Source organism: Pleurodeles waltl, chromosome 4_2 (assembly GCF_031143425.1).
Source record: "Pleurodeles waltl isolate 20211129_DDA chromosome 4_2, aPleWal1.hap1.20221129, whole genome shotgun sequence".
Classification (NCBI taxonomy): domain Eukaryota; kingdom Metazoa; phylum Chordata; class Amphibia; order Caudata; family Salamandridae; genus Pleurodeles; species Pleurodeles waltl.
In genome coordinates this window covers 929,144-948,972 of record NC_090443.1, presented here as the reverse complement: position 1 = coordinate 948,972, position 19,829 = coordinate 929,144, and the positions used below count along the sequence as shown (strand labels likewise).

The 19,829-nt window shown below is 50.2% G+C and overlaps 1 protein-coding gene across 2 annotated transcripts in view; it reads right to left on the bottom strand.

Moving 5' to 3' along the window:
• Positions 1 to 19,829, bottom strand: part of LOC138292018 (NXPE family member 2-like) — a 250,316-nt gene that overhangs the window by 52,285 nt on the left and 178,202 nt on the right. The gene's annotated exons all lie outside the window — the stretch shown is intronic.

The following is a 19,829-nucleotide window of genomic DNA, read 5'->3' as shown; positions in this document are numbered from 1 at the left end:
CACATGTGCAAAAGTAAAAATAAGAAAAGCATAACAATTGTGTAATCAGAAATATTTGAAAAAAGAATAAAAACATAAATACTAAAGAGCATTAAGATATTTACCTACAGATTGTGTTTTACCACCTGGGACCTATCTCTTCAAATCATCATCAGTAGCATCCAGATAAGCAAGCACAGTGAACCTAAGGCCTTATATCAGTCCGAAATAAATAATTAAAACTATAAAAGTTGATACTAATCATTAATATTATTTAAATAACATGTGCGAAATAAATTATTAAAACTGTAAAGCTTGGTTCAAGTCATTACAATTATTTAAATAACGTGTACGTATATGCCATGCGGCCGCAAGAAACTTGCTGACTGCACAGGACAAAGGAGTATAAGTGTCCCTCATCATAATCCTTAGAGCATCATTACAATGTCTCATGCCCATATTCCTGCAGACTGGACGTAGCTACTTCCGCCGAGCAGTCATGTATGCAGGACATATAAACATGAAGTGTACCAAGGATTCTGAGATACAGCTGCAACTAGGACATAAATCAGTTCTCAAAGCTAAATTCCGTGAGCTATTAAAAGATTTGAGAGGTAAACATCCATACCTAAACTGGATATACAGACTTTTGTTAATGGGTCAAGGATTAAATCCATAAATGGTTCAAAGTGAGGATACCACCTAGAGTCAAGAAATCGAGATGTCAGTCTGCCATGAGTCATGTGGAACAAATATTTTTCTCTAACATGCGCCCAATAGACTGTTTTCAAATATTTCTTCTGATCTCTTCTTAAATTGTAAGGATGTCTCCAAAAGTTACTAAGGGGGTCATTCTGACCTCGGCGGTAAAAGGCGCTTACCGCCGGTCAGAAGACCGCCATAACACCGCTGCGGCCGTGGTAAACCGCCACGGTCATTCTGACCCGCAACTGGCAAACCGCCAAAAACCCGACATCCACAAAAGTCCGCCACACCAAAGGTCAGCGCAAAAATGGCGATGAACAAACCTACACCGTCACGCCAACAGAAATACGCCCATACCATTCCGACCCACAAATCCACGCGGCGGTCTTTCAAACGCGGTATTCCATTGGCGGTACACACTGCCGCGGTCAAAATACACACACACATAGAAAACTCAGCCACATTGGTCAATTTGAAATACACACACCTGATACACATACTAACACCACTCCCACACACCCAACACAATATAAAACACACACCCACATCACCCACAAGCCCCTACGACCCAAAATTATTGACGAAGGCTAGAGAGAGAGCACAGAATAGACAATCCCACAACACAGAGGCACACAACACCATCACCCACACAGAATCCACGCACCAAACACCACACACCACCACACGCACCACACTCATCACCACAAACGCCACCCCACACCTCAACCACACCACCCCATGGCACCCCAAAGACACCCCAGGTTCAGTGACGCCGAACTCAGGGTCATGGTGGAGGAAATAGTCTGTGTAGAGCCCCAGCTCTTCGGGGCACAGGTGCAGCACACCACAATTGCCAGGAAGATGGAGCTATGGCAAAGGATAGTGGACAGGGTTAACGCGGTGGGACAGCATCCACGCAATCGGGAGGACATCAGGAAGAGATGGACCGACCTACGGGGGAAGGTGTGTTCCATGGTATCAAGGCACAACATTGCGGTGCAGAAGACTGGCGGCGGACCCCCACCTACTCCCCCCGAATTTACCGCATGGGAGGAGGAAGTCTTGCACATCCTGCATCCTGAGGGCCTCGCAGGAGTAGGCGGAGGAATGGACTCTGGTAAGTCAAATCTTCACTACTGCTTCCCACCCCCACCCCACCTGCATGCCAAATCATACCCCCACCCTCACCCCCACCCCCATCACACCAACACCTAGCAAAAGGCTCACCATCACAACCCACCCATCCCAACACCAAGCCCTGCATGCGACCACAAAGCATGGACACCCATCACCAAAGCATGCACACACACATCACCCCCACAAGCCACCCTCACAAAAGCCCCCACAAGGGAATGCCTGCACTTGGGTACACGGACACCCACCCATCACACGAAATGCCACACACAGAAGCAATAACCATACCTTTATACCCCTGCAGGACCCGAACGCCACCACACCGCCACGGAGGGTCCAGAGATGTCCATCCCACCCCCAGAAGAGGCCCCCAGCGATGACAGCAGCTCTGTCTCCCTGGAGCCAGATGACCAGCCCGGCCCATCAGGGACCTCTGGACAGTCGGTTCCCCACAGACAGCCACAGGCTACACCAGACCCAACCCCCTCTGGGAACACCAGCACAGCTCCCACCCAGCGGGCCCATGCCTCTGTCTCCAGGACACGTAAATCAGCGGTGTGTCCACCACTACAGGGCACCCAGGTTGACCCACCACCCCAACAACAACAGGAACCTGGGGGCAGTGGTAGTGGGCACACCGTCCAGGGGACAGAGGCCCAGGAACACAGGGGAACTGGGAGGGCTGCTGTGCGACAGGGGGGGGACAGGCCCGGGGAACCGACTCTCCAAGAGGCCCTCTCCTCCATCATGGGAGCATACCACCGCTCCCAGGAGACGATGGCGACAGTACTGGCCCGGTTCCAGGAGATCCAGGAACTGCAGGAGGAACGGTACATGGGGTTCAGGGAGGAACTGAGGAACATCGGTTCCGCAATGGGGACCATTGTCGTGGCCCTTACCCAGATCGTCACCACATTGCAGGACCATGTGGCACCCAAAGGGCCCCTGTCACTAGCCCAGGCCAGGAACAGCCTACCACCTCCGCCGGCGCTAGTGGACAGGAGGCCCCCACACAACGACAGGCCACCAGAACCCCACCTCCTGCAGAAGAAGAACCACCCCGCAAGCGGACCCTGAGATCTCACAAGAAGACAGAGTAGGATTGCAAGACCCCCGCCAGCCTAAGATACCCCCTGATGTCATCCCACTGTCCCACATTGTCACCCTGTCCAACCTTGAACTGCCCCTGCTCCATCCTTCCCCAGGCATATGGACAATGCACCTGTGCGACTGAGAACTGGACTCTGCCATGGACATTACTCCACCCCCACCCATCACCATTTCCCAATCATGTACCTATATGTAGCACTTAAAATAAATCACTTATTGCACTTAAAATAACAGGAGTCTGCTTGTATTCTTAACAAATGTATTACACATAACGGTGCAATAATGTCCAGTTACTTTGTGATGACAACATACCAATTTCAATAAGATTTAGTCCATGGGCAAACAAAGCTGAAGTCAGGCAGTGGGTCATACAGCTCTGAAAAGGGAAGGGAAAGTCACAAATCAGTTAACAGGAACTGGGGGGAAACACAGACAGTGGAGACGCATGATGCCTTAAGTAAATGTAAAATGGCGTGGCTGATTCTTACCTGTGTGCTACTGAAAATATTGTTGTATGACTGTATCCCTGTTGTCCGTGTCGTCCCCGTCGTCTTCCTCCTCTTCACTCTCCACAGGCTCCACAGCTGCTACAACACCACCATCTGGACCATCCTCCTGCAGAAAAGGCACCTGGCGTCGCAAAGCAAGATTGTGAAGCATACAGCAGGCTACGATGATCTGGCACATCTTCTTTGGTGAGTACATTAGGGATCCCCCTGTCATATGCAGGCACCTAAACCTGGCCTTCAGGACCCCGAAGGTCCTTTCTATGATCCTCCTAGTTCGCCCATGGGCCTCATTGTACCGTTCCTCTGCCCTGGTCCGGGGATTCCTCACTGGGGTCAGTAGCCACGACAGGTTGGGGTAACCAGAGTCACCAATTAGCCACACACGGTGTCTCTGTAGCTGTTCCATCACATAAGGAATGCTGCTATTTCGCATGACATACGCGTCATGCACTGACCCAGGGAACTTGGCATTTACATGGGAGATGTACTGGTCAGCCAAACAGACCACCTGGACATTCATCGAATGATAACTTTTTCTGTTTCTGTACACCTGCTCACTTTCTTTGGGGGGAACCAAAGCCACGTGGGTCCCATCAATGGCACCAATGATGTTGGGGATATGTCCAAGGGCATAGAAATCACCCTTCACTGTAGCCAATTCGCCCACCTCAGGGAAAATAATGTAGCTCCGCATGTATTTCATCAGGGCAGACAACACTCTGGACAAAACCTTACAAAACATAGGCTGAGACATCCCAGATGATATGGCCACTGTTGTCTGAAAAGACCCACTTGCCAAAAAATGGAGTACTGACAGAACCTGCACCAGAGGGGGAATCCCTGTGGGTTGGGGGATGGGGGACATCAGGTCTGGCTCCAGCTGGGCACATAGTTCATGTATAGTTGCTCTGTCAAGCCTGTATGTAAGTATGATATGTCGTTCTTCCATTGTTGACAGGTCCACCAGCGGTCGGTACACAGGAGGATTCATCCTTCTCCTCGCAAGTCCCAGTGGACGGTGCCTAGGAAGGACAACATGGAGCACAGAGTCAAGCAACCCACAGGTTCGTTCACACAGCTTGCACAGTACACGAATCGCTATGCATTGAAAGGCTTGTATGAGTGGCAATGCAAGGCCTAGGCCTGTGTGACGCAGTAGAAATCATGCCATGTGGGCCCTTGAAATGGCGGCTGCCTGACCTGTGAAGTGTGACAGTGGGATGTGAGGTCACTGTGCTGGCGTGGCACACCGTGGCGGTAGGCGGTCGAAGACCGCGGCGCAAAGCAGCATTGGTTAACATTGAACCCTATGGGTCTCAGGAGCCAATGACCATGTGTGCCAGCGGTCGTGGTACGCACCGCCGCGGCCGTGACCGCCATTTTCTATCTGATTAATCACTCGAGACCTGATCATCCACAGGAGAGGACCTATACTGCAAGTGCTGCTGTGACCTCGGTCTGGGAGATACAATGGCTGCTGCGACTGGGGAAAGGGCCCCTGCCTTCACTTCCGAAGAATTGGAGAGACTTGTTGATGGGGTCCTCCCCCAGTATGCGCTACTCTATGGTCCTCCAGACCAACAGGTTAGTACACAGGGTGCACGTTGAATGGGCCATGCCTGTGTTGAGTGGGGTGTATGTAAGATGGTGGGGAGGGGAGCGAATGAGGAGTGCAACGCACGAAAGATGAGAGCATATGCCACATGGCAAGGTTGGGGAGGGGGGGGCCACTCACATTGACCAGGCAGAAAACTGATGCGATTTCCTTTACCACCCTGTACATGTCACATAGGTCAGCGACCATCAGAAGATCGACATTTGGCGTGCCATCGCCAAGGACGTCCGGGCCCTGGGGGTCCACAACAGACGGGGCACCCACTGCCGAAAGAGGTGGGAGGACATCCGCCGCGGGACCAGAAAGACCGCTGAGTCTCTGCTGGGGATGGCCTCCCAACGTAGGAGGGGTGCCAGCCGCCAATTGACCCCCCTGATGTCCCGGATCCTGGCGGTGGCCTACCCCGATTTGGATGGGCGCGTGAGGACATCACAGCAGACACAAGGGGGTGAGTATCAGCACATTCTGCTATCTTTGCGCGCACTGAAGGTGTCTGGGTGGGGGAGGAGGGCTGTGGCTATCTCCAGGCCAGGGCGCATTCTGTAGGCTAGGCCCCTCCGTTAGACACGGCCCTGTGCCCCCGCCCCCCACCTCTGTAGGGTGCCAAGTACAGCTATCCATGGTCCGGCCTCACCCATGTGTGCATTTGTCGTCCATAGACCTGTAGGCCTAGTCACAATAACTGAGTAGTGTACCCCGATTGCGCGGCCTAGTTCAGGGGGCTTCTGTGTCTGTCCTCTCCGACAACGGTGTTGCCAATGCATGCACTCAACCTGTCTTCATTTCTCCCCCCCCCCATTTTCTTTGTCTTCCTGTTCATGTGTGCATTAGCATCATCAGGCGGAGGAGAAGTGGCATCGGCGCACGAGGGAGCTGCATTTCACATGGCCCCGGAGGGCCATACAACAGACTCTGAGTATACCAGTGAGATGGAGGGCGAGTGGAGCTCCACAACGGGGACCCGTCGAGACGTCAGCGACACCGACACGTCCTCGGAAGGGAGCTCCCTAGCGGTAACATCCGTGCCCACCGCCACAACAGGTACAGCCGCCACCCAGCGCACCAGCCCCGCCCTCCCAGCAGCCCCTCAGCCTTCGCTACGTGCCCGCTCGCCCAGGAAGGCGGGCATCTCCTTCGCCCCAGGCACCTCAGGCCCTGCCCCAGTTACCCCTGCTGCCCTCAGTGAGGAGGTCATTGACCTCCTCAGGACACTCATTGTTGGGCAGTCTACCCTTTTGAAGGCCATCCAGGGTGTAGAAAGGGAGGTGCATCGGAGCAATGCATACCTGGAGGGCATTCATTCGGGTCAGGCTGCCCATCAGCGATCGTTCAACGCTCTGGCCTCAGCACTGACGGCAGCCATTGTCCCTGTCTCCAGCCTCCCTCTTCTGACTCCCTCCATCCAGTCCCAGTCTCCTGTTCCTCTGCCTATCCCATCCACACCATCAGACCAGCCTGCACACACCTCTACACCCAAGGGCAGCTCATCCAGACATAAGCACCACAGATCCCACAAGCATTCACCCAAGCAACATCCAGATGCAGACATGCCAACAGTCACTACCACCTCTGTGTCCTCCACCTCCTCATCTCCCTCCTCCCTCCCTGTGACGTCTCCACTCACACCTGCATGCACACCACCATCAGCCAGTACTTCCATCACCAGCACACCCTCCATTACAGTCCGCACACGTGCAGTCACCACCCCCACTGCCATTTACACGTCCCCTGGGTCCTCTCCCAGTGTGTCTGTCACCCCCTCTTCCAAAGCACACAAACGCAGGCAGCCACCCACCCAACAGCCATCCACCTCACGACAGCCTCCGTCACAAGCACCTGCACCCAAAGACAGCACACTTGACTCTCCTACAACCACATCCTCTTCCTCCACTCCCATACCCACTACACCTACCCATCCCTGTCCTTCCAAAGTCGTTTTCCTTTCCAACCTTGAGCTCGTTCCAATCACTGACCCACCCCCTCCATCTGGTAAGAGTAAAAAAAAGCACCTCAGCCACCACCAGCCCTGCATCTACTGTGACCATAATGCAGGGCTATTGGAGTCCACCAGCTCCTAGGGCAGGAACATCGGCCAGCAGCAAGGGGACAGCCAGCCCACCCCCTGGGAAGAGGACAAAAAAAAAAAAGGCCCGGCGCGACAAGACTGAGACGGCTGCCACCAAGGACAGTAGCCTTGCCCCGTCACCTGCCACATCATCCAAGGGAGGCAAGGGCCACAGAGCTTCAGCGAAGGAGGGCAAGGGCAGCAGGGCGGAGAAGTCAGGCAGCAGGCGAGCTGGCCAGGAGTGCCCCACCAGCCCCATTCCGGTTGTGACGGACGACACCCACGGGCCCAGGACTCCATCACAGGAGGGCCCCGCGACCGCAAGTTCGGATGGCGAATGAGCGGGAAGTCTTGCCCAGGTCTGGCTCTGTAGACACACAGGACAAGCACCGCTGCACAGGGCCCCGCCGGGAGGAGCACCGCTGAACAGGGCCCCGCCGGGAGGAGCACCGCTGAACAGGGGCCCGCCGGGACAAGAACCGCTGAACAGGGGCCCGCCGGGACAAGAACCGCTGAACAGGGCCCCGCCGGGAGGAGCACCGCTGAACAGGGCCCCGCTGGGAGGAGCACCGCTGAACAGGGGCCCGCCAGGAGGAGCACCGCTGAACAGGGGCCCGCCGGGACAAGAACCGCTGAACAGGGCCCCGCCGGGAGGAGCACCGCTGAACAGGGCCCCGCCGGGAGGAGCACCGCTGAACAGGGGCCCGCCGGGACAAGAACCGCTGAACAGGGGCCCGCCGGGACAAGAACCGCTGAACAGGGGCCCGCAGGGACAAGAACCGCTGAACAGGGCCCGCCGGGAGGAGCACCGCTGAACAGGGCCCCGCCGGGACAAGAACCGCTGAACAGGGGCCCGCCGGGACAAGAACCGTTGAACAGGGCCCCGCCGGGACAAGAACCGCTGAACAGGGACCCGCCGGGACAAGAACCACTGAACAGGGGCCCACCAGGACAAGAATCGCTGAACAGGGGCCCGCCGGGACAAGAATCGCTGAACAGGGGCCCGCCGGGACAAGAACCGCTCCGCTGGGCCCTTCATCTCAAGCACCGCTCCGCTGGGCCCTTCCTGTCAAGCACCGCTCCGATGGGCCCTTCCTGTCAAGCACCGCTCCGCTGGGCCCCGCCGTCTCTGCACCGCTCCGCTGGGCCCTTCATCTCAAGCACCGCTCTGCTGGGCCCCGCCGTCTCAAGCACCGCTCCGCTGGGCCCTTCATCTCAAGCACTGCTCCGCTGGGCCCCGCCGTCTCTGCACCGCTCCGCTGGGCCCTTCATCTCAAGCACCGCTCCGCTGGGCCCCGCCGTCTCAAGCACCGCTCCGCTGGGCCCTTCCTGTCAAGCACCGCTCCGCTGGGCCCCGCCGTCTCAAGCACCGCTCCGATGGGTCCTTCCTGTCAAGCACCGCTCCGCTGGGCCCCGCCGTCTCTGCACCGCTCCGCTGGGCCCTTCATCTCAAGCACCGCTCCGATGGGCCCTTCCTGTCAAGCACCGCTCCGCTGGGCCCCGCCGTCTCTGCACCGCTCCGCTGGGCCCTTCATCTCAAGCACCGCTCCGCTGGGCCCCGCCGTCTCTGCACCGCTCCGCTGGGCCCTTCATCTCAAGCACCGCTCCGCTGGGCCCCGCCGTCTCAAGCACCGCTCCGCTGGGCCCTTCATCTCATGCACCGCTCCGCTGGGCCCCGCCGTCTCTGCACCGCTCCGCTGGGCCCTTCATCTCAAGCACCGCTCCGCTGGGGCCTTCATCTCAAGCACCGCTGGCCCATTGACAGTGCCGGTTCTGTGTCGAGCAGGGCTTCAGGAAGCACTCTGGGCACCATGCCTCCTCCATTAACAGTGGAGTCGGTAATCCATCTGATGGACTGTGGCTTGGCACTTCCCAGGATGGAACAGTGGGCAACCCACCCACTGTAGAGACTTGAGAGACTGTGGCTTTGCACTCCCCAGGATGGAACAGTGGGCAAGCCACCCACTGTAGAGACTTGTGAGACTGTGGCTTTGCACTCCCCAGGATGGGACAGTGGGCAAGCCACCCACTGTAGGGACTTGAGAGACTGTGGCTTTGCACTCCCCAGGATGGGACAGTGGGCATGGAGGCCCCTCATGGATCTGGCGTCAAGGACTCATGTGGCTGAGGTGCCCCCCCTTCCCTTCCCCCTGAGGTGCCTGTAGTTTTATCATCTGATGCCCCAGCAGTGTTCTCTCCAATGGTATCTGGTCTCCTGTGTGGGCTTTGCCCATGTGTTTGTGCACATTGGCCCACGGACTATGGAACTTTGACGGAATGTGCAGGACTTATTGCCTATGTATATATTGTTGACTATGTTCATTCCTTATTTTTGTATCTTTTATATAGCATATTTCCCATACCTTTAATGGAGCTATTTATACATATATTTTATAGATCATTTTAATTGTGTCTTTGCATTATTCCGGTGTGTTTGGGTGGTGTCACTCTGACTTGTTGCTCGGCATTGGGGTGTAGGTATTTGTGGTGGGGGGGTGGGTGTATGGCGCATGTGTGTGCCCGTAAGCTTTCCTCCTCCCCCCTCCCCTGTGTCGTAGGTGCAGTACTCACCGTTGTCGTCTGTGCCGGCGTTCGTACTCCTGGTAGATGAGCAGGTAGACAATAGCAGGTAGGATGTTTAATTCGGGTTCCATGCTGTCCTCCTTCCTCGTGGAGTGTGTATAGGTGAGCGTTTTCCCATTCGTAGTCTGTTTCCGCCGTGTTTTTATCGGCGGGGCTCCCGCCCCGGAAAAGGTGGCGGATTGGTGAGTTGTGATAGGGTGGGCGGTACATTGTCTGCCGCCTGCCTGTTGGCGGTGACCGCCGCGCTGTTTGTCTGTCCCGCCGTGGCGGTCGGAGTGTTAAAGTAGCGGGCTGTGTTGGCGGTTCCCGCCAGGGTCAGAATTCCTTTTTTTTTACCGCCTGCCTGTTGGCGGGTTGGCCGCCGCTTTATCACCGCCCGCCAGGGTCAGAATGACCCCCTAAGTCCTAAGAGATGGAACTATCTTGAAATATACTTGAACCATGCAATGGAGAGTACATTGGGTCTGTCTAAAATGTCTTGGATGGACTCCTTGTATGTAATTAATTTGGGGGTGGTCCAGATGCTACCCAGAAAAGCAATGGTCTTAGGGCAATAACATCTGAGATGCGCGTAAGTCCAAGGTCCCAGAACATAGGGATCAGTGGGGTGTTTCGAGGGCATGCCAAAAGCGATCTTACAAAACTGTTTTCCCCCACTGAAAGCTTACTAACATTAGAAAACCACCAGACTTCTGCACCATAGACCATAGCACCCTGAGCCTTCGCCAAATAAATTATAATGGCTGGAGTAACCACTCTCTCAGTGGTGGATTTGTGGAAACGCAAAATAGCCCCGGATCTTTGCGACAGAAGGAGTGAGCTTTTATCAATCTGGGCGTCCCATTGCATGTTGTCACTAATTCTAACCCCCAGGTAATCGATGGAACATACCTTGCTTAAAGGGGTCCCATTATAAAGGATATTATATCTTTTAGTGGGACCACGACCCAGGGTCATGAGTTGGGTTTTGTTATGGTTTAGCTCCAGTCCATAATCAACACAGAACAAACTGAACCTGTCCACTAAGACCTGTAGACCCATAGGTGTTCTGGAAATCAGAAAGGAATCGTCGGCAAATAATAAAATCGGAATTTTCTGATTGTTCAAAGAGGGCGCATCATTTTGACAATCGGATACAATTTGCACTACCTCATTAATGAACAAAGTAAAGAGGGTCGGGGCTAGGACACAGCCTTGACGCACTCCTCGCCTGATATCTATTCTGTCAGTGACTACCCCATCTTACTTGTGCATATGTATTCTCATGCAACCTTTGAATTAAGTGCACTAAGTTCCCTGGGTTACCAATTTTAATCAGAACTTGCCATAGCTTCTCTCTTGGAACAAGGTCAAAAGCAGATCTTATGTCCACAAAGGCAACATACAATCTTTGTTTAGCTAAGGTGACATACTTCCAAAATAACAGTGACAGCCTAAAAACTTGGTCCATAGTATTGGTTTTAGGGCGAAAACCAGCCTGGAGAGGGGATAAAACCTGATTGTCTTGAACCCATTTCTTGAGCCTGTCTAAGACTTGCTTAGCAAAGATCTTTTGCAAGTTGTCGATAAGGCTGATTGGTCGATAATTAGTTGGCAAACCCACATCACCTTTCTTATGTATGGGAATTATTTCTGCACCATGCCACGATTCTGGATTGGGACTACCTGCTGCTATGGCATTAGACAGTAAGTTTATGTACCATGCCCATATGCTGGGTTCAGATTTAAACAAATCCCCTGGTATCTTGTCAGGACAATGGGCTTTCGCTGATCTCAAAGAATTAATGGCAACTGTTGTTTCTGCTATTGTGAAAACAATATCCTCAGCAGGATCTTTAGTGGAAACTCTACGGTCGTCATACCCAGTGCCCACAGAGTCCTGTTGTGCAGGGGAAGCATAAATCTCAGAGAAATAAGTCACCCATCTTTCAGGCTGGATGTGCTTGCTAATAGTGTCATTGCCCCCTCTCGATCTACAAGCCAACAGCCTCCAAAAAGAACCATCATCTTGTTTCTTGACTGCGTCCAATAACCTCTGCCAGATCTCATTTTCCCAACTTTTTTTTGCTTGTTCCAGGGCCCTCACATACTTGAGTCTAGCGTTCCTAATATCCTCCTGTGAGAGGTTTTTTAAGGCTATTTTTAAATTAGATCTTGCATAGGCACAATCTTTGTTGTACCATTCCCTGCGTAGAGAAATGTCAGATGTCTGCCTCAGGTGGGTTTCCTTGTAGAAGATACCCTGTAGGGTACCTACCATTTCTTTATGGATAGTCATGATGGGAATTGCAGCAGCCTCTTGTACCCCAAAACCAGAAAAGAGTTTTAGGAATGAAAGATAAATCCCCCTAATCGGGTACGGATTTTTTGTCACTTTCGGCCAACTAACATGGGTTCGTCTGAGATTCAAGCAAGGAATTGGGACATTGGTGGTCTTTAAATGTTGGGCTCTTGCAAATGCATAATTAGTTAGGACTATCTTTTCATTTCCTCATCTATGGCTCATGTTCTTTCAGATTTTGAGCTTGTTTGGTCTCCAATGAACGATGGTACTTCTCTAACAGTGTCCTTTATTTGAAACACTAAAAAAGCCCCCCCACATTTGACTTTGGAGAATGTTAGGTCTCAATCACAAGGGTGAATTCTAAGGTGGAACAAGGTTGTTCCTGATGTTTTTTATTTTTATATTTTTAGAGCTTGTCAGCTTAACTTTGATACTTCCTTGAATATCATTTTGTATGATGCCACTATTATTAGTTATTTTGCTTGTATTTGTGGCAAAATTAAATCCCTGTTGACTTGAAATCTTTGGGCCCAATTATGATCTTGGAGGATGGGATACTACACCACAAACGTGACGGATATCCTCCCGCCATTTCACAAGTTCCATAGCATATAGTGGAACTTGTAATACAGCAGATATCCCATCCGCCAAGGTCGTAATCAGGCCCTTTATCATTAGACCCTACGCTCTTCAAATGGTTTGATAATCAATGTTTTAGGGCACATCCAGTGTTGTTGAAGGCAGTGAAGGCCACCCCTAGAGATTGCTCATTGATCGCTACTTGCTGTTCCTCTTACAAGAAAATCTTAAAGGGTTGAAAAACGTTTTTTGCACGAGGAGGTTTGGGAAATTATTAACAATCCAAGCTTGAAGCCCACTGTGGAGCCCACAATCTGTTCCACTATTTGGCCAAAGATTCAGATGAGTCATTTTAAAGCTGTATATGATGTGCCCGATTGTAATATGGCGGATAGAATATCCATCCCTATTTGTGATGGAGTATTCCTCTCCGCCAAGATCTAAATCAGGCCCTTAATTTGTTTCATCACAAGTTAGCTATTCCCTCAGGGAGCTCATTTGGCTCCGCTTGTGTTCAATGCAACTGTGCCCCTGTTTCCAACCAGGACACTGCACTTTATTATGCTCTGCTGTTTTTATAAAGAAACTATGGAAGTCTTTTCCTGACCTCTGCTGGTTGGTAAGCATTTTAAACAAGTTCACTCTGCTCTGTTTTATCTACAATTATTATCTGATGCGCACATTTGCTTTTATTTGGCTTATGTTTTTATTGGGGGCAGTTTGATTCTGAAAATGTTCATCATATGTTTGATGTATTTGATATTTATATCGCTGTCTTATGGCTTTATTTGTCAAAGCCAAATACAGATTATGATGATGATTCAAGACTTTAAATTGCAATTGTTGTGCCAGCAATACTTTATACATATACATGTAACCATTTCTGCTACTGGTTAGCCAGCATTGCCACTTTTCTTAATTGTGCTATTCTGTTTATTAAAGTCATACTGTATCAGCTACATGTGTGTTGCTCCTTATTGATTGTCCGTATTGATTTGTACCTGATTGATATTGCTTGGGTTGGTTGCCAGCAACCTGCCCAATACAATGGGTTTGGGCCCCAAGTTCCTGGGTTGGGTAAAGCTCCTCTATTCTCCCCCAGTGACAACAGTACAGACAGACAGAATAATATCCAACCAAACAGGGCTGCCCCGTGTCCTGCATTATCTTAGTGCTGGTCCAGGGGCAATGGAGTCGCTGGCAAGTTCATTGTGAACAAAGGGATCAAACTGGGGTCTCCTGGTAGCTGCAAGGTGGCAAATGATTGCTGTATATATTAATATATATATATATATATATATATATATATATATATATATACACATACATACACAGACACTATTTTGATTTACCTTAGTGAGAACAGTAATAATCTACTACGTCTTCTGGCCTTGTCAGACGTGTTTGGTAAAATATCAGGCCTCAAGATCCATTGGGACAAATCATGCCTATTCCCTTTGACCAGATATCCATAAACAACATATTTAAGTGCCTGCTGCACCCCCCCAGAGGAAATGTGATACTATTAAAGATTTTGGTGTTCACATATTTAATCTTGTAAAGGACTTGATAGAGCAAAACCTGTGGCGGTCTCTATGAGGCAGTCAATTCTTTTTTACGTGCGCTCCCTTTGCCGCCCATGGGCAGGATTGTGATATCCGAGATGTTGTTCACTCCACGATGACTAAACTTTTACGCAGCACTCCCAGTGGTACTTAGGAGGAGATTCTTTCTGCAGCATCCTGTGATGATATGGAACATGGGCAGGCACAGGGTTGCAATGAGGACACTGTATGCATCTTTTGAGGAAGGGAAATTGGGTTCCCCTAACCACGAGTTTTATTATGATGCAGCTCAGCTGCAGTGACCGATGTGATGGTTAGGTGGTGCTTGCAGTCATGAGCTTGAGCACTGGTTCACTGACACGCAAGTATAAGGAGTGCTGGAGTATATCATGGGAAAGAACCTAGGACCAGGTGGCAGAGGGAGCATATCCTTATGAAAATAGCCAAAAATTGCTGGAGGACGTATGTTCACCAGGACGACAGGTGCACTTCCTCTGTGCCAGCTTGCCCCTTATGGATCTTACTCAACTGCAGGGGGTTACAGATAAGGTTTAAAGCGAGGCCCTATACACAGACCAGTCTCCACACATGGGGGAAGTCAGCTGGAATATAACATGTTGTCTTATCAGATAATCAGAGGGATTCCTACAAGAGGGCATCGCCACCATCGCTGATACCGATGCTGCAGTCATCTTGACGCTGAGCCAGTCTTCGTGTCCCCGCGGAGTCTGAGATAGAAACCTCATTCCAAGGTAACGAGGGTTGGGGGCTCCTCTCGTGGACACGGTTTTGGCAGATTAGGTTTAACGAACCCAGCTCTCCTTCTTTAGGTAGGAGGTTAGACCTACTCTCCTTAGGGTATTAGGGCTTATTACATTTTCATACCTATACATATATTCCTGTTATATATTGCATAATGGTAGGGGTCTTTATAACAACGACTCTCCTCTTCACAATACTGTTGCTTGGTATATTCATTATCCTAATCATTGCAATTCATGCAACTTATAACAAATTGCAGTTATGTTAAATAAAAAACTATTACAACTTCACTGCATCTGTGTTATTGCCTTTGTTTGTATGAGACATAATAATCTGTGAGAAAAGGGTAATTTCCGTTTAACCACGACAACCCTGAGAGATCTTATTTTGAGTCCATGCGTAAGCGACTGCTACAAATCACCTCTTTACTATTGTGTTTCTGGTGAAGTACTGCTAGTAAGCCGGTAAGGTTTGGAAAACAGTTACAACTAGTTGTAGGAAGAAACTTAGTCACCTACAAACGAAAGTACTGTCATCCTGAGACCAGCATTCTTGCTCAAAGCAAGAGTCCAAACTACGACACTTTTGATGGCCTGATTGAGACACATTGACTGTCCCCTGGGAAATTTCCTCTGTACTCAACACTGTCTCGCCAATTCTTTTTCACATGGGGCAAGACACATGATGCTCCTGAAGACTCTCCCTCCTTGAAAACAGTACTGACGCATGGCAATGGCAGGAGGGCAATAACTTGCTCTTAAGGGGCGAAGCAACACCTCAGGGCATTTAGGCTGAACACAATCAAAGAATGGTGGGATATTAACGGACATTAGTTATCAGATGATAACTAGAGGGAGTGCCTACAAATGGTTAAATACATTTCTAAAAATGCAAGGTAGAAATACACACAATTTCGTTACCTGCACCATACACAGGGCTTTAAGTGGGCACTGGCAGTTAATAAAATGGGGCATCGAAATGGGTCCCTATCATGCTCTGTTCTCATGCCAGTGGCACAGACGGTTCAATTTTTGCTCGAGGCAGCGGTAGAGTGAGCATGCACACCAATGTGAAAAAATGTGTGCATGCTTACTTCTTGCTTGTGGAGAAGTTGCGGTGTCGTGCAGGATGAGCATTATAGCGGCAAGGGAAATTCTTTAACCCCTTCCCCGCCGTGGAAGTAATGGTTACGTCTGTGGCTGTGGCGCCACAGACATAACCATTATGTCCAGGTACTGGCCCTCGGGGGAAGCGCTAGCGCTCCCCCCGAGGGCCACCCCCCCACTCCTCCAGGGCTGGGCTGGATGGGGAATCTCTTCTCCTTCCACCCCGACCCACCCAGTGACGTCTGATGACATCAGCACGCAGTCGCGTGCTGACCTCATCAGAGGTCACCTCCCATCACGCTGGAAGCATGCTTCCAGCGCGATGCGGAAGAGAAATGCTTAGCATTTCTCTTCCGCTCGGGAAGAGGGGGCCAGCAGAGGCATGAAAGGAAAGGAAAGGCCTTTCCTTTCATGTCTCTGCAAGCATTTCTGCTGCGATCGGGCAGCAGAAATGCCCACTAAACACCAGGGAATTTGTTGGGATGATACTGACACATAAGGGGAGCGGCCCTAATATAATTAGGCTGATCTGCCCCCGGGGGAGGGGGGGGGGGCGCAGAAAACCCCTAGACACCAGGAATAAAAAAAAATTGTTTATTTTTATTTTTTTTATATGTGGGGAGCGGCCCCTTAGGCAAGGGTTGCTCCCCAGGGGCCCAAATTATTTTTAGGCCATTTCTGCCCCCACTGGGGGCAGATCGGCCTATTTTTGTTAGGCCAATCATGTCCCCAAGGGAGGGGCAGAAACCACCAGACACCAGGGATATTTTTTTGCGCCAATTTCACACAAGGGGAGCAACCCCTTAGGCAAGAGTCGCTCCCCTGGGGGGGGGGGAATTTATTTTAGGCCATTTCTGCTCCCCTTGGGGGCAGATCAGCCTATTTCTATTAGGCCAATCAGCCCCCGGGGGGGCAGAAACCACTTAGGCACCAGGGATTGGTGTGTGTGTATGTATGTCTTTTTGTTTGGGGGGTAGCCCCTTCGGCAAGGGTCGCTTCCCATGGGGGCACATTTCTGTTGCCCATATCTGCCCTCCTTGGGGGCAGATCAGCCTATTTTTGAAAGGTCCATCTGCCCCCAAGGGGGCAGAAAGCCCAACAGAGACCTGGGAAGATTTGTTTTTTCAAAATAAGAGGGTGGGGGTATGGATATACCCCCACCCCAAATAAATGGGGCCAAAGTTGTTCTGCCCACCAGTGGGCAGATAAGACAATTATCCCCGATCCACACCCCAGGGGGGCAGAAAGTCTACTAGATGCCAGGGAATTTTAAAAAAAATAGTGGGGTGGTGGCTACCAACCAGTATAGGCCTGGTTATGCCCCCACCTCAACTGAAGGGGGTAATAGTCTTTCAGCTCTCCCCATGCACACTAAAACATCTTATCTCACGGCAAGCAAGAGGACATTTGATTATTTTGGGTTTTGGTTTTACATTTGGGCCATGAGAGCTTGGCTAACTCTCAAAATCGTCCCATTTGGAATGGTGAGGGCTGCACTTTTTGGACTTTGGGACACTGCCATGTAGAAATATCCACAATACCTAGACACATTTGAATACTAAACATCTGGTTGATTTCAGGGTGATGTACTTCACATGTACCCCTGCACCATTTTCTTACCCACAATGCCCTGCAAACCTCCAACTTTGCTGGAAATCACAAATTTTTCCAACATTTTTGTGATGGAACTTTCCGGAATCTGCAGGAATCCACAAAATTCCTACTACCCAGCATTGTCTCATCTATACCGATAAAAATTCTGCTGCACTTGTCAGCCTAAAAATTCTTTTTTCAAACTGCCCTTTTGGACACGCTTTGGTTCCCCCTCAATTTCAACATGTTTTTGGCTCTTCCATGTCACAGGCACTTGGCCTACCTATGCCAGTGAGGAATCATTTTTACTGGGAGACTGAAGGGAACGTTGGGTGGTAGGAAATTTGTCCCGGTGCGGTGTTCCCACACAGAAATGTGGGAAAATGTGATTTTTTAACTAAATTTCAGATTTGCTGAGGGTTCTGGGTACGAAAACATTGGGGGATCCACACAAGTCACACCTCCCCGGACTCCCTCAGGTGTCTAGTTTTCAGAAATGTCTGGGTTTGGTAGGTTTCCCTAGATGGCTGCTGAGCCCAGGACCAAAAACACCGGTCCCCCCACTCCTGTAAAAACAGGTCGTTTTGTATTTCACAATTTTGATGTGTCCAGATAGTGTTTTGGGGCCTTTCCTTTCGCGGGCACTAGGCCTACCCACACACGTGAGGTACCATTTTTATCGGGAGACTTGGGAGAACGCTGGGTGGAAGGAAATTTGTGGCGCCTCTCTGATTACAGAACTTTCTGTCACCGAAATGTGAGGAAAAAGTGTTTTATTGGCCACATTTTGAGGTTTGCAGAGGATTCTGGGTAACAGAACCTGGTGAGAGCCCCACAAGTCACCACATCTTGGATTCCCCTAGGTGTCTCGTTTTCAAAAATGTGCAGGTTTGGTAGGTTTCCCTAGGTGCCGGCTGAGCTAGAGCCCAAGTTCCACAGCTAGGCACTTTGCAAAAAACAGCTCTGTTTTCTTTGGGAAAATGTGATGTGTCCACGTTGTATTTTGGGGCATTTCCTGTTGCGGGCGCTAGGCCTACCCACACAAGTGAGGTAACGTTTTTATCGGGAGACTTGGAGAAATGCTGGGTGGAAGGAAATTTGAGGCTCCTCTCAGATTCCAGAACATCCTGTCAACAAAATGTGAGGAAAAAGTGTTTTTTGGCAAATTTTGAGGTTTGCCAAGGATTCTGGGTAACAGAACCCAGTGAGATCCCCACAAGTCACCCCATCCTGGATTCCGCTAGGTGTCTAGTTTTCAAAAATGTGCAGGTTTGGTAGGTTTCCCTAGGTGCCGGCTGAGCTAGAGGCCAAAATCTACAGCTAGGCATTTGGAAAAAACGCGTCAGATTTCAATGTAAAAATGTGATGTGTCCATGTTGCGTTTCCTGTCGCGAGCATTAGGCCTACCCACGCAAGTGAGGTACCATTTTTATCAGGACACTTGGAGAAACACAGAATAGCAAAACAAGTGTTATTGCCCCTTGTGTTTCTCTACATTTTTTCCTTCCAAATGTAAGACAGTGTGTAAAAAAGACGTCTATTTGAGAAATGCCCTGTGATTCACATGCTAGTATGGGCACCCTGGAATTCAGAGATCTCCAAATAACCACTGCTTCTCAACACCTTATCTTGTGCCCATTTTGGAAATGCAAAGGTTTTCTTGATACCTATTTTCACTCTTTATATTTCAGCAAATAAATTTCTGTATATCCGGTATAGAATGAAAACCCATTGCAAGGTGCAGCTCATTTATTGGCTCTGGGTACCTATGGTTCTTGATGAACCTACAAGCTCTATATATCCCCGCAACCAGAAGAGTCCAGGAGACGTAACGGTATATTGCTTTAAAAAATCTGACATGGCAGGAAAAAGTTACAGAGTAAAACGTGAGGAAACTTTATGCTTTTTCACCTCAATTTCAATATTTTTTTTCAGCTGTTATTTTCTGTAGGAAACCCTTGTAGGATCTACACAAATTACCCCTTGCTGAATTCAGAATGTTGTCTACTTTTCAGAAATGTTTAGCTTTCTTGGATCCAGCATTGGTTTCACACCCATTTCTATCCCTAACTGGAAGGAGGCTGAAAGCACAAAAAATAGTAAAAATGGGGTATGTCCCAGTAAAATGCCAAAATTGTGTTGAAAAATGTGGTTTTCTGATTCAAGTCTGCCTGTTCCTGAAAGCTGGGAAGGTGGCGATTTTAGCATTGCAAACCCTTTGTTGATACCATTTTCAAGAG